Raw genomic sequence first — 11,639 nt, forward strand, 5'->3', positions numbered from 1 at the left:
ATCTATGTCTTTTCTTGTAGTGATGTCGCATCCTTGGTAGAATATTTGCACTATTTGACAGGTGTCTAAACCATGTTGCGGACATCCTCTTAATAACTTTCCATATCTTGTCCACGCCTCATATAGAGTTTCATTTGGTTTATGTGTAAACGTAACAATTTCTGCTTGAAGTCTTACGGCTTTAGATGCAGGAAAGAATTGTTTAAGAAATTTTTCAACTAAAACGTCCCATGTATCAATCGCCCCTTCAGGTAACGATTCCAACCAATCTTTGGCTTCTCCCTTTAAAGTCCAGGGAAATAACATGAGATATATCTGTTCATCCTCCACTTCTCGGATTTTAAATAGTGTGCAGATCCTATTAAAGGTACGTAGATGTTCATTTGGATCTTCCTTCGGTGCACCACTAAATTGGCATTGATTAGTCACCATATGTAGAATTTGTCCTTTGATTTCATAATCTGGCGCATTAATGTCAGGATGAGTAATTGCGTGACCTTGGCCAGTGCGTTTAGCTCTCATTCGGTCTTCCATACTTAAAGGTTCCAGATTTTCCATAATTGAATTTGTTGAATCGGTATCACTAGATGATTCTGATTTAATGGTTCGTTCCTCAACAATCTCTGTTTGAATGATTGGTGGCTCCGGAGGAAAGTTTAGTGGTTCAGGATCTACGAACCGTTCCTGAATATTCTCCGGATTCTCAATTGTGAGGTCGGGTTCAAAAAATGGATTATCGGAAATTTGAACTGAAGTACTTGGTCGACTGGATGACGATTCTAAAGAAAAATCAACGGCGATTATATTTGCTAAATGTCTTGATCGAGTTACAGGTGGTGAACGTACAAAAGGTGGTGAACGTCTTGCTCGGTGCATTCACTGAATATCCTATTAGTTTTTAAAAAGGAAAGAAAAATTATATAAGTTATCCAATCAATAGACTTTTCTGATTTTGCCCACGTTTCGAATAGCCAAAAGATGCAGCAGAGGGGCAGGATTCGTTTGGTCTCAATATAATTGAGGACTGTTTGGCTCCAATAACCCGGTCCACGTACAAATCCAACTATTACTACGAACCAGAAAATTTTGATGTCTATCAATTTAACCACTTAAAATAAATTTTCGTAATTTTAAGAAATTTAGAGAAGAAGTAGAAAAAAATCTAAGTCCTAAAAACTAGAATGACGAGAAATAAGAGAGAAAAAGATTGCGCGTCGAAAAGTGTCGAAAAATGAAAAAGACGAAGAGTGGTTTGTAAACACGCGGTTAATCCAACCTTATAACGATCACTATCTTAAAATTAAAGCTACAAATGGAGATCACTAATTGGAATTGTAATTGATACATAGGTAAACGCGTCGAAAAATAAAAATAAGAAAATAGCGCGAAAAATGGCGTCGCAAAATTCTAAAGCACCTAAAACTTAGTCTAAGGAATAAGCACTTAAGGGATTTTACGGCAAAGCCTAAAAATCTAAAAATAAAAATAACTATGGCAAATACTAGTAAGGAAAACTACTCTTAGTGAATTTTTTTTTTTTTTAATTTTTTTTTTTTAATTTTTTTTTTAAAACAAGAAACAAGGGTGTACAGTGCTAGTCACAAAAGCAAGAAACAAAAGTTGGACTACTTGTGTAATTGTTGGTGGGTTACGACAGATGCAAGAAAAAAAAATCAATCTACTTAGTTTTAATTTTAAACTTTACTTATATTGTTTCAAAAAGAGAAATAATTGAATTGATAGCAATTAAAATTTACCAGTTGCTAAAATCTTAACAAAATCTATATTTGACATACGTATTCCCGAAAATCTTAAATGTTGATTCTAGGCATCTCGCGGTCACGAGTTACAAGTGCAGGTTGCGAATGCGAGAAATTTGTGTAAAATATATAATCAAGTATTGGTGATGATTTAAAAATATGGGATAAAAGAAGATGTCTTTTTTTTTTTTTTTTTTTTTTTAAACGAGATTTTTTTTTTCTTTTTTTAAATTTTTTTTTTTTTTTTTTTAAACGAGATTTTTTTTTTCTTTTTTAAATTTTTTTTTTTTTTCGAATATATCTTAAAATAAGGTAACTAGTTGTCTAGATTCCTTTTTTTTTATATAGCGTTTCGCTTCGGCGCTCCCCGGCAGCGGCGCCAAAAATACTTGATGTCGTAGGGGGTGTATACAAAATAGTATTATTTTTAGTGCGAAATACTATTAAATATGCTACAATTTTACACAAGTTATTTATTTATTTATCGAGTGGATATACTTAAACCTTGCTACAATACTTATAGGCAGTGTACCTAATCGTATTATAGTATAGTTTTTAGTAAGTCCGGTTCGTTCCACAGGGAGCTCGTGAAGTATAACACTATATTTTTTTACACACAATAATTGTAAAAATACAAATATATATATATAAGTAATATTATTATTATAAAGGGGGGTTTTTACCGTTTAATGACCGGTTTGTCGATTTTAAAACTTTAGTCGCAGTTAAAACCAAATGTAAAATATTAAAAATAAATACAAGACTTAAATTAAAGCATAAAGTAAATAACGATAATGAAATTGCGAATAATAAAAGTGCGATAAAATAAAAGTGCAATTAAATACAATAACAATAAAAATGCGATAATTAGAAGTGCAGTTAAATATAAAATAAAGGAAATTAAATATGAAATAAAAGAATTATGCTTATTTAAACTTCCGTAATCATGATGTTTGACGTGTTGATTTTAGTTTTATGCCCATGGGTTAATTGTCCTTTGTCCTGGATTATTTAATATGTCCGTCTGGTTTTTGTCCATAACAATCCATCAGTCATAAATATAAAGTGTGAGTGTCCTCGTCAAATTATCCTTATACCCGAAGTTAAATATTCCAACTAATTGAGGACTTAAACTGTAACAAGATTTTAATACTTTGTTTAATAATTACACCAGGATGTCGACTGAGTGTAACCCAAGGTTTTAATATTTTGTTATCAATTATACCAAGTGTCCTTTTACATAATTTCACCCCTGTTTTAATTATTCTAGTGGCTATTAATCCATTCCCGTGTCCGGTTAAATGAACAATTATTCGTACATATAAATACCCCGCCCATCGTGTCCGATCGAGTGTATATGGTAAATTATAGGGACGCCCAATTGTAAATCTTTATATTAACATTAACAAACTATCATTTAGTTAAACAAATATAAAGCCCATTAATAGCCCATAGTCTAATTTTCACAAGTGTCGTTCTTTTGTCCAAACCCCAATTATGGTACAAAGCCCAATTACCCAATTTTAGTAATTAGCCCAACATCATGATTACTTCGGATTAAATAAGCATAATAATAACTTAGCTACGAGACATTAATGTAAAAAGGTTGAACATAACTTACAATGATTAAAAATAGCGTAGCGTTACACGGACAGAATTTCGACTTACACACTCAAACGATCTCTATCATAAATCTTATTATTATCATAATTTAAAATTAAAATTAAGATTATTGTTATATCTGATTACATTAACATTATGATAGAGAGATATAGATTTATAGATATATTTTTAGGTAGAAAAAGGATGGAAAAGGGTCTCCCTAAATCATCGATTTAGATGGCCTTTTATAGGCAAATGATAAATTAAAATTTTCACTTATGACCCCTGAACTATGCTCAATTAACAACTTTTTATTATTTAATATTATTCTTATTATGAATTATTTAAATATTATATTATATTCTTGTGCATAGTTGACTTGTAATTTTTACACCGTTGCGTCGAGCGTTGAGAGTTGACTCATGTCCCGGTTCCGGATTTTCGAACGTCCTTTCGTACAATTTTATATTGTGTACTTTGCGTTTTGTAACTTGTACTCTTGTCATTTTTAGACGTTCTTCATCAATAATTTGAACCTTTTTGATTGTATCTTGTACTTTTGAGCTTTTTGGACCTTTGTGTCTTCAATTCGTCGTTTTCGCCTTTTGTCTTCGCACTTATTTAATATAAACGAATATTACTTGAAAATGGAACAATTGCAACTAAAATCTTGTCTTTCTTGGGGGATAATGCTATGAAATATATGTTCCTTTTTAGCCTTATCAACAGTTAATAAAGCATTTGCATGTATTCTCAGCCCAAAATGTATATAAAAAGGGAATAATGAAACTCACGCATATACTTATTGTAAAACAGTTAATAAAGCATTTGCATGTATTCTCAGCCCAAAAATGTAATGAGTAAAAAGGGATTAAATGAACTCACTTTCACAGATTTTTACTTCGTCGGGAAGTAAGACTTGGCCACTGGTTGATTCACGAACCTATAACAATATATACATATATATCAAAGTATGTTCAAAATATATTTACAACACTTATAATATATTTTGATTCATGAACCTATAACTCACCATACTGTATTTCGTAGTAAAAATACATATAACATCATTGAACAAGTGTAAGGTTGGCCTCGAATTCATGAACCTATATTAATTATATATATTAAAACATATATTCGTAATCGAACAAGTTTATGTTTTATTTTTAATTGGAATGTTAGTAACTTGTATGTTTCATTAGTAACTATATTATCTATACTTATTTTATATACTTTAATTAAATAAAAATGTTAATATAGTTTAGTTAAGTATATTTCTATATGACTAATTTTTATTGTAGTAATGATAATAATATTAGTAGTAATATTGATACTAATAATAATAATAATAATAATAATAATGATACTTAATAATAATAATAATAATAATAATAATAATAGTTTTAATAATAATAATATTAATAATTTTCAAAAATAATGAAAGGTATTTAACGTAAACTTAATTATAATTTTTCTTAATAACCATAATCGTATCATTAACCTATTTTAACTCATATACTTAATCCTAAATTTTATTTTTAAACCTAACCTTATCATTTTAATAATAATAATAATAATAATAATAATAATAATAATAATAATAATAATAATAATAATAATAATAATGATGAGAAATAAGTAAACTACCTCAAAGAAGTGGTCCTTAAAAAAAATACCCAAGTCCGGGTTTGAACCCGCGACGTCCCGATAACACATTTAAACCAATGAACCATTAATGTTTTCCCGTTTATAACTCGCTCAGTTATATAATTAATATGTATGTCTGTTTCACCATCAAGAACTAACATCTTCATCGTCTTTTGATTTTCTCCTCATCAATCAAAATTATAATCATAGTCTTAATCATTTTCTAATTATTATCATAATCCTACAGTCTTTATTATTATCATCATCATCATCATATCATTATTATCATCATGATTCATGTATCTCAATAATACCACGACATTATCACGATTACCATTCATCATGATATTCATCAACACCATCATCATTTTTATCTTCCGTTTCATCATCATCTTAAACCGCAAAACAGTACTATTATTTCCATTATCATCTTACGTTTACATCATCAATTATCATTTCTTAATTAAAACAAGTGTACGTGTGGTGGGTTTCAACCCAACAAAATTTAGGACATGTCCCAACAGAATGAAACCAACGACCCAACTAAAATTGTATCAGTCCAAAGAGAGTAGTTCAGCCCAAAAGAAAAGACTGAACACGGCAGCCCAATCAAACAAATGGCCCAAATGTGAAAAGGATCATAACAGCCCAGCCTCGTAAAAGTTTAGTTGTAGGGATCGGTTTCTTCAATCAAAAATTCGACAGTAACCATTCAAAGGGGTATTTCAATATTGGTTAAGTGGAGGAATGAGGTCCACGTACTCTTTAATCATTATCAATCACCACGTTTTATTTTTAAGTGCCATTGTCGGCCATAAGAAGGAAGTTATTGAGTGGTTTATTTGACTTGAATATAAAACGGATATAAGATAGTTGTAGTAGCGGTAGTTGTACAACAGAAATGGCGAAGCATCCAAGATCAATTTGAGGTGTTTGGCTTTCGGTTGTTCATCAGAAAACAGGAACTATGGTGTTTAATATGTTAGTTAAATTATTGTTGGCTTTTGATCATGGTGTACACTGTTATTAGGGTTTTCGAATCATAAACATTGAAAGGAGCAGCTGCAATGAAACAGAAATAGAAGTTGTGGTGGTAACATAACAGTGATGGTGGTTTGGTTTGAGCTGAAGCAGAAACAAATAAAAAAAAATATACATAACGGCAGTAAGGGTTGATCTTTGGTGATTGTTTAGATCGTTTAGCACAGATACAGAATCAAAATGACACACAAAGCAGCAATAGATTTCAGGTGGTTAATCATAGTATTCGAACATGTTGAGAGTAGTGGTGTGGTCTGACCTTGTTCGATAGAAAACAGATATACCAGTGGTGGTGGTTATGGGTCTTCGATCGCAACTGATACAACAGCGGTAGGATTACATCAACGTTTAGGGGTTTTGGTTTTGTGCAAAACAGGAAACAAAGTAGAAGATTGATGGTGGTGTTTGAGTTCGATGGCGGGTGAGTTTGTAGTTTGGAACCGAGAAGTATAATGTGGTGTTGGATGAAATCTATCATTCTTTCATTCTATGTGCTTTGTATATGTAAGTATAGATACAACGATAATAATTGATTAAGTTATTGTTTTGTAATGTTGATGGTGGTCGACATCATATTCTTCAATCAGTAAGAAGACAGAAGTAAAAGAAAATATGAAAGATCACAGATTCTTCAATCGAAAGAAGAAGACAGAGTAAAAGAAATGAAAATGAAAAGTAGATAGCGATTCAAAACTGAATTTGGATTACTCTTCTGTTTTTATGTTGTGATTGGTACTTGATAGATTTAAAAGATCAATCACACACAGTAAAGGAGATATAAGAAACTAATTACATTCTATTCTGTATTTGTAACTGTATATATATATATATATATATATATATATATATATATATATATATATATATATATATATATATATATATATATATATATATATATATATATATATATATTTATACATCTATATTCATGTATACATATGTATGGATATCTGTTCTTATATATATATTCGTAATCTGTATGTATATAGGTATTTTTATATAACCGTATATATATATGATTCAGTAATTATATATTATAATTAGTTCTTTTATATAATTGTATTAATATTACACTTAATATTATAAATGATATTAAAAGTAACAATGTAATAATAAAATTAGTAATAGAGATAGAAATAATAATAATAATAATAATAATAATACATAATAATAATAATAATAATAATAATAATAATAATAATAATAATAATAATAATAATAATAATAATAATAATAATCATATTATTAATGTTAATAATAATAAAATCTATTATTTTCTAATGATAACAATAATAATAATAATAACAATAATAATTTATAACAATAATATTGATTTTTAATGATAATAATAATAATATCTATTCATAGTACTAATATTAATCATGTTACATGTTTCAATTTTATATAAGAATATTAATAATACAAATATTAATAATAATGAAAGTAATAATAAGAATATTGATATAACAATTTATACATATCAAATCTCATATATAAATTTATTTACATAATTACTTATACACACTTGTTCGTGAATCTTCGGGCATAGTCAAATGGTAATTGATTACATGAATATAAATTTCAAAGTTTTCGAAACTCAACATTACAGACTTTACTTATCGTGTCGGAAACATATAAAGATTTAAGTTTAAATTTGGTCGAAAATTTCCGGGTCATCACAGTACCTACCCGTTAAAGAAATTTCGTCCCCAAAATTTGATAGAGGTCTTCATGGATAACAATAAGAATGTTTTTATGACAAATATGAGTTGATAAATAGAGTTTTATCATCATTGAGTAACATGGATAAAACTATTTGATTTTGTGAAGAGTACGAGTGAAGCTATCACCAAAGAGTGAAATGAGTAGGTATAGATTCGTCATATCTTTTGACGTAGATAGGATTGATTTCCAAGTTCAAGAGATTTGGAGTAAATCTTCGTAATAAGATTTGATTCTTCGGTAATTAAGGGAATTAGGATCCGCTTTAAATGCGATCATCTGTTTTGATTTCTCTGTCGGGTATTTTACTATAAATCCACCCCCGTCGTTTCCTTACAACTCACACCTTCTATTCTTTCTCCTAAATTCCTACTTTAAAACATTTGTTAATATGCTCCATCCCATTCTGATCCTTGATATACTCTTAACTTTCATATCTGTTATTCTTCCCTTTCATCTACCACCGGAGGATTTTATTTACTTCTACTATTATCTTGAGGTTATAGTGTTGTTAATTTTCCGGTGTCTTTACGTTGCAATACGTATTGATATACACGGTTTGTAAGTTCTGGGTTGTTGTTGGGTTTTATATCTTCCATTATATTTCGAATCTATTTGCCTTTTTATTCTCCTCTCAATCTCTAGTAAAGCGAGTAATGGTCCAGAATAAGTATAAATTTTGAAATGAACATAGTTAATATTCTAATAAGGGAATCGCAATGGCACGATCTTGATTTTTCAAATTACCAGAATATCCCGGAAAAGACCGAATCATCAAGAAAGATATTTTCTTGATTATGTTTGGAGATTAGATAGAATGTAAGAGTCGTGTAAATGGCACATGATGACGGTATGTTCTGTGAATCATCACGTCCCATTAGAAACTCAGCATGAATTACTGTAATATAATCACGTTGATCAAGTGTCATTATATTATACTAACTCATGCTTCACTTCCCAACACTACTTCAAAACATTCATATTTGAATTTTTCAGAATTTAGAAACTAACACAGTTTCTTTTATGTTGCAGATATTACGGAGAGATAAATGATATCAGATAAGAATAGTTGTGAAAATATCTTCAGAAATATGGAGAATATGTATAATAAGAGATATGAAGATATCTTATAATATTTAAGATAAGATGATGATGAAGAATAAGGTCCGCAAAGGTTTAGAGTCAGGAGCAAGGTATCCGTTAAGGACTTCGTCAGAAACAGAATCATCAAGATTCTTTAAATACAGACTTTGGTCCTTGTATTTGTCCTTGGTCTCCTTCACGGTATGCTCAATCCGTTGTTCAGTACCAACTCTTCTATTTTTCTGGGTTTTACCAACACATTATTCCTTATCATCAAACTTTTGACTGTTAAAGTCGCTTACAGTTTTTGCTGCTTCATTAGCATTTCGAGAACTAGTTCATAGTTGAGATGTTTTTCAGAAACTTTATATTCGAAGTATGTATGTCTAGGAGATAAACGTTATATGTATACATATAACTGTTGAAGTAGAAACGCTGCGAGATTTCAAAATACTGATTGCTGATTTTCAGTAATTGTTATGGCAATTATTGTTATAGAATGTAGGTGAGTACATGATGGGGTTTCAATGAATAAGTATCGTGATTTTCCATAAAGGCTTAAGTCGAAGGTTTATGAAGTTGTTGCTAAGTTTACTGCTAATGTGGCGAGATATAAAAGGTTCCCCAGTAACGATGGCGAAAGGGCAACGTATCTATCGAGGTTATAATAAAATTAGTTTTACTGAAAAGTCAAAGTTGATTTGCTGAAGCTGTGACAAATCTAGCTACTTTGAAAAGGAATCGTAAGGTTGTTTTTTTTTTTTTTTTTTTTTGCTAATAAATGTTAAAGAATTCGACGCGGGTACCTGTTAAACTATGACTTTGGTTTCGAGAGTTTTTCAGATACAAGACTTCGGGTAATGTGTGGTTGGATCATCATCTCGATTGTTCATTATTTAAAATGTCTTCCGAAATTTCGAAGTGTTTTAAATGTAGCTTGTCATTGTCAATATCCAAATGATGAAATCGTCATGAATCTCGATTGATTCTCATATCCTTCTGAGTGTTACAAATAAAAGTGATGTTCTATCACAGTTTTGAAGTCAAAGTATAGTTTTGAAAAATGTAAGGATCTAAGAGTGATGATTTTGCTTATATCTCGAGTTGCATTCTGAGATTTCAAAATCAGAATATGTAATTGTGAATTTATATATCTCACGTGTATTACCTACCCGTTAAAAAAATTTCACAAGTAATATTTTTGTACCAGAGAATTTTATCACAGTCTTTATGAAAATATAAGTATATTTTCTTCAGATGTAATACAGATTTGATGAGTTAAGTTCATTTGATCGTAGGCTGAAATTAGAAATGAATAATCTCTAACATTAGAGATTACATAATCTTTACAGAGTATTTCACTACTGTGATCAATACTTCATTATTTATTCTTATGGATATTTCTTTAGTAAATCATGCTGATGCTCATAGAACTCTTGCTAACTTTGCAAGATACAAATGTTGTCTTCCAGTATGTTTCGAGTACATCGAAGATGAAAGTGTAAAAATCAAACATGTTATTGAATGATACACTTGATTTATTATGAAACTGAATTCATTGATTTGAAACAGAGATTGTAGTTAACGATGGTTAAGTAGTTAACAAAGGATGTACATCATAGCATATTGGTAATATGAATTTAACCAAGTAGTATCTACTCTTTTTAATTCATACATAATAGCTTAGTACGAAAAGATGCATTATATCTTCAAAATTAATATATATATATATATATATATATATATATATATATATATATATATATATATATATATATATATATATATATATATATATATATATATATATATATATATATATATAAATTCTTCAGAAAAGAAAATGAGTTAATACTTCATAACTCGTTGATACAATATACGCGTTTGTTGATTTGTGATAATGTCCACGACGATTCTTGAACTGGCGGAGCTTGTGATGTTATAGGTGCTACTAGTGCTGATGATGCTGACAGTACTGACGGTGCTGGTGGTGCTGACGATACTGTTGGTGCTGGTGATACTGCTGATAACTGCTGGTGATGTTTGTATAACAAGGCTAGCTTATAAATCGCGCACCATTCTTGTCAGGGTTTTGATTCTTCTCTCTATCATCTATGTCCACTTATCTGATTTACAGTTAAGGCGGAAATAGATAATCTCTAAGACTTTAGAGATTACATAATCACCGTAGAATATTTCTCCGATGAAGTTACTAATTAATACTTCATCGTTTGTTGTTGTTGGTATTCCTTGGTATTTATGGTGCGTGTGATGTTGATATCCGAGGTACAGATTGTGATGTTGAGGCGTGTGATGCGGATGTGATTGTTGGTGGTGGTATTGATACTGTTGGTGTTGATGATGGTGATACTGTTGATGCCGGTGATGCTGCTGGTGCTTAGGGTATTGAGACTTGCGATGTTGATGTTACTAGCAGTACTGGTTATGTTGCTGGTGCTGCTGATGGTGTTTATAACTTTCGCACCATATTCTCCAAAGCCACTACCCGAGTGCGAAGCTCGTTGACTTCTTCTATTACCCCGGGATGATTGTCGGTTGGGATGAGCGAATAAATAAAATCTAGAATTTGATGTAGTATATAATCGTGACGATATACACTGGAAATGAGAGAGAAAATGGTTTCTCGAACAGGTTCTCCGGTAAGTGCTTCAGGTTCATCGCCAAGAGAGAAATTTGGTGGATGGAAAGGATCGCCTTCTTCTTGTCTCCAATGATTGAGGAGGCTACGAACCCATCCCCAATTCATCCAGAATAAATGAT

Source organism: Rutidosis leptorrhynchoides, chromosome 11 (genome assembly GCF_046630445.1).
Source record: "Rutidosis leptorrhynchoides isolate AG116_Rl617_1_P2 chromosome 11, CSIRO_AGI_Rlap_v1, whole genome shotgun sequence".
NCBI classification, from domain to species: domain Eukaryota; kingdom Viridiplantae; phylum Streptophyta; class Magnoliopsida; order Asterales; family Asteraceae; genus Rutidosis; species Rutidosis leptorrhynchoides.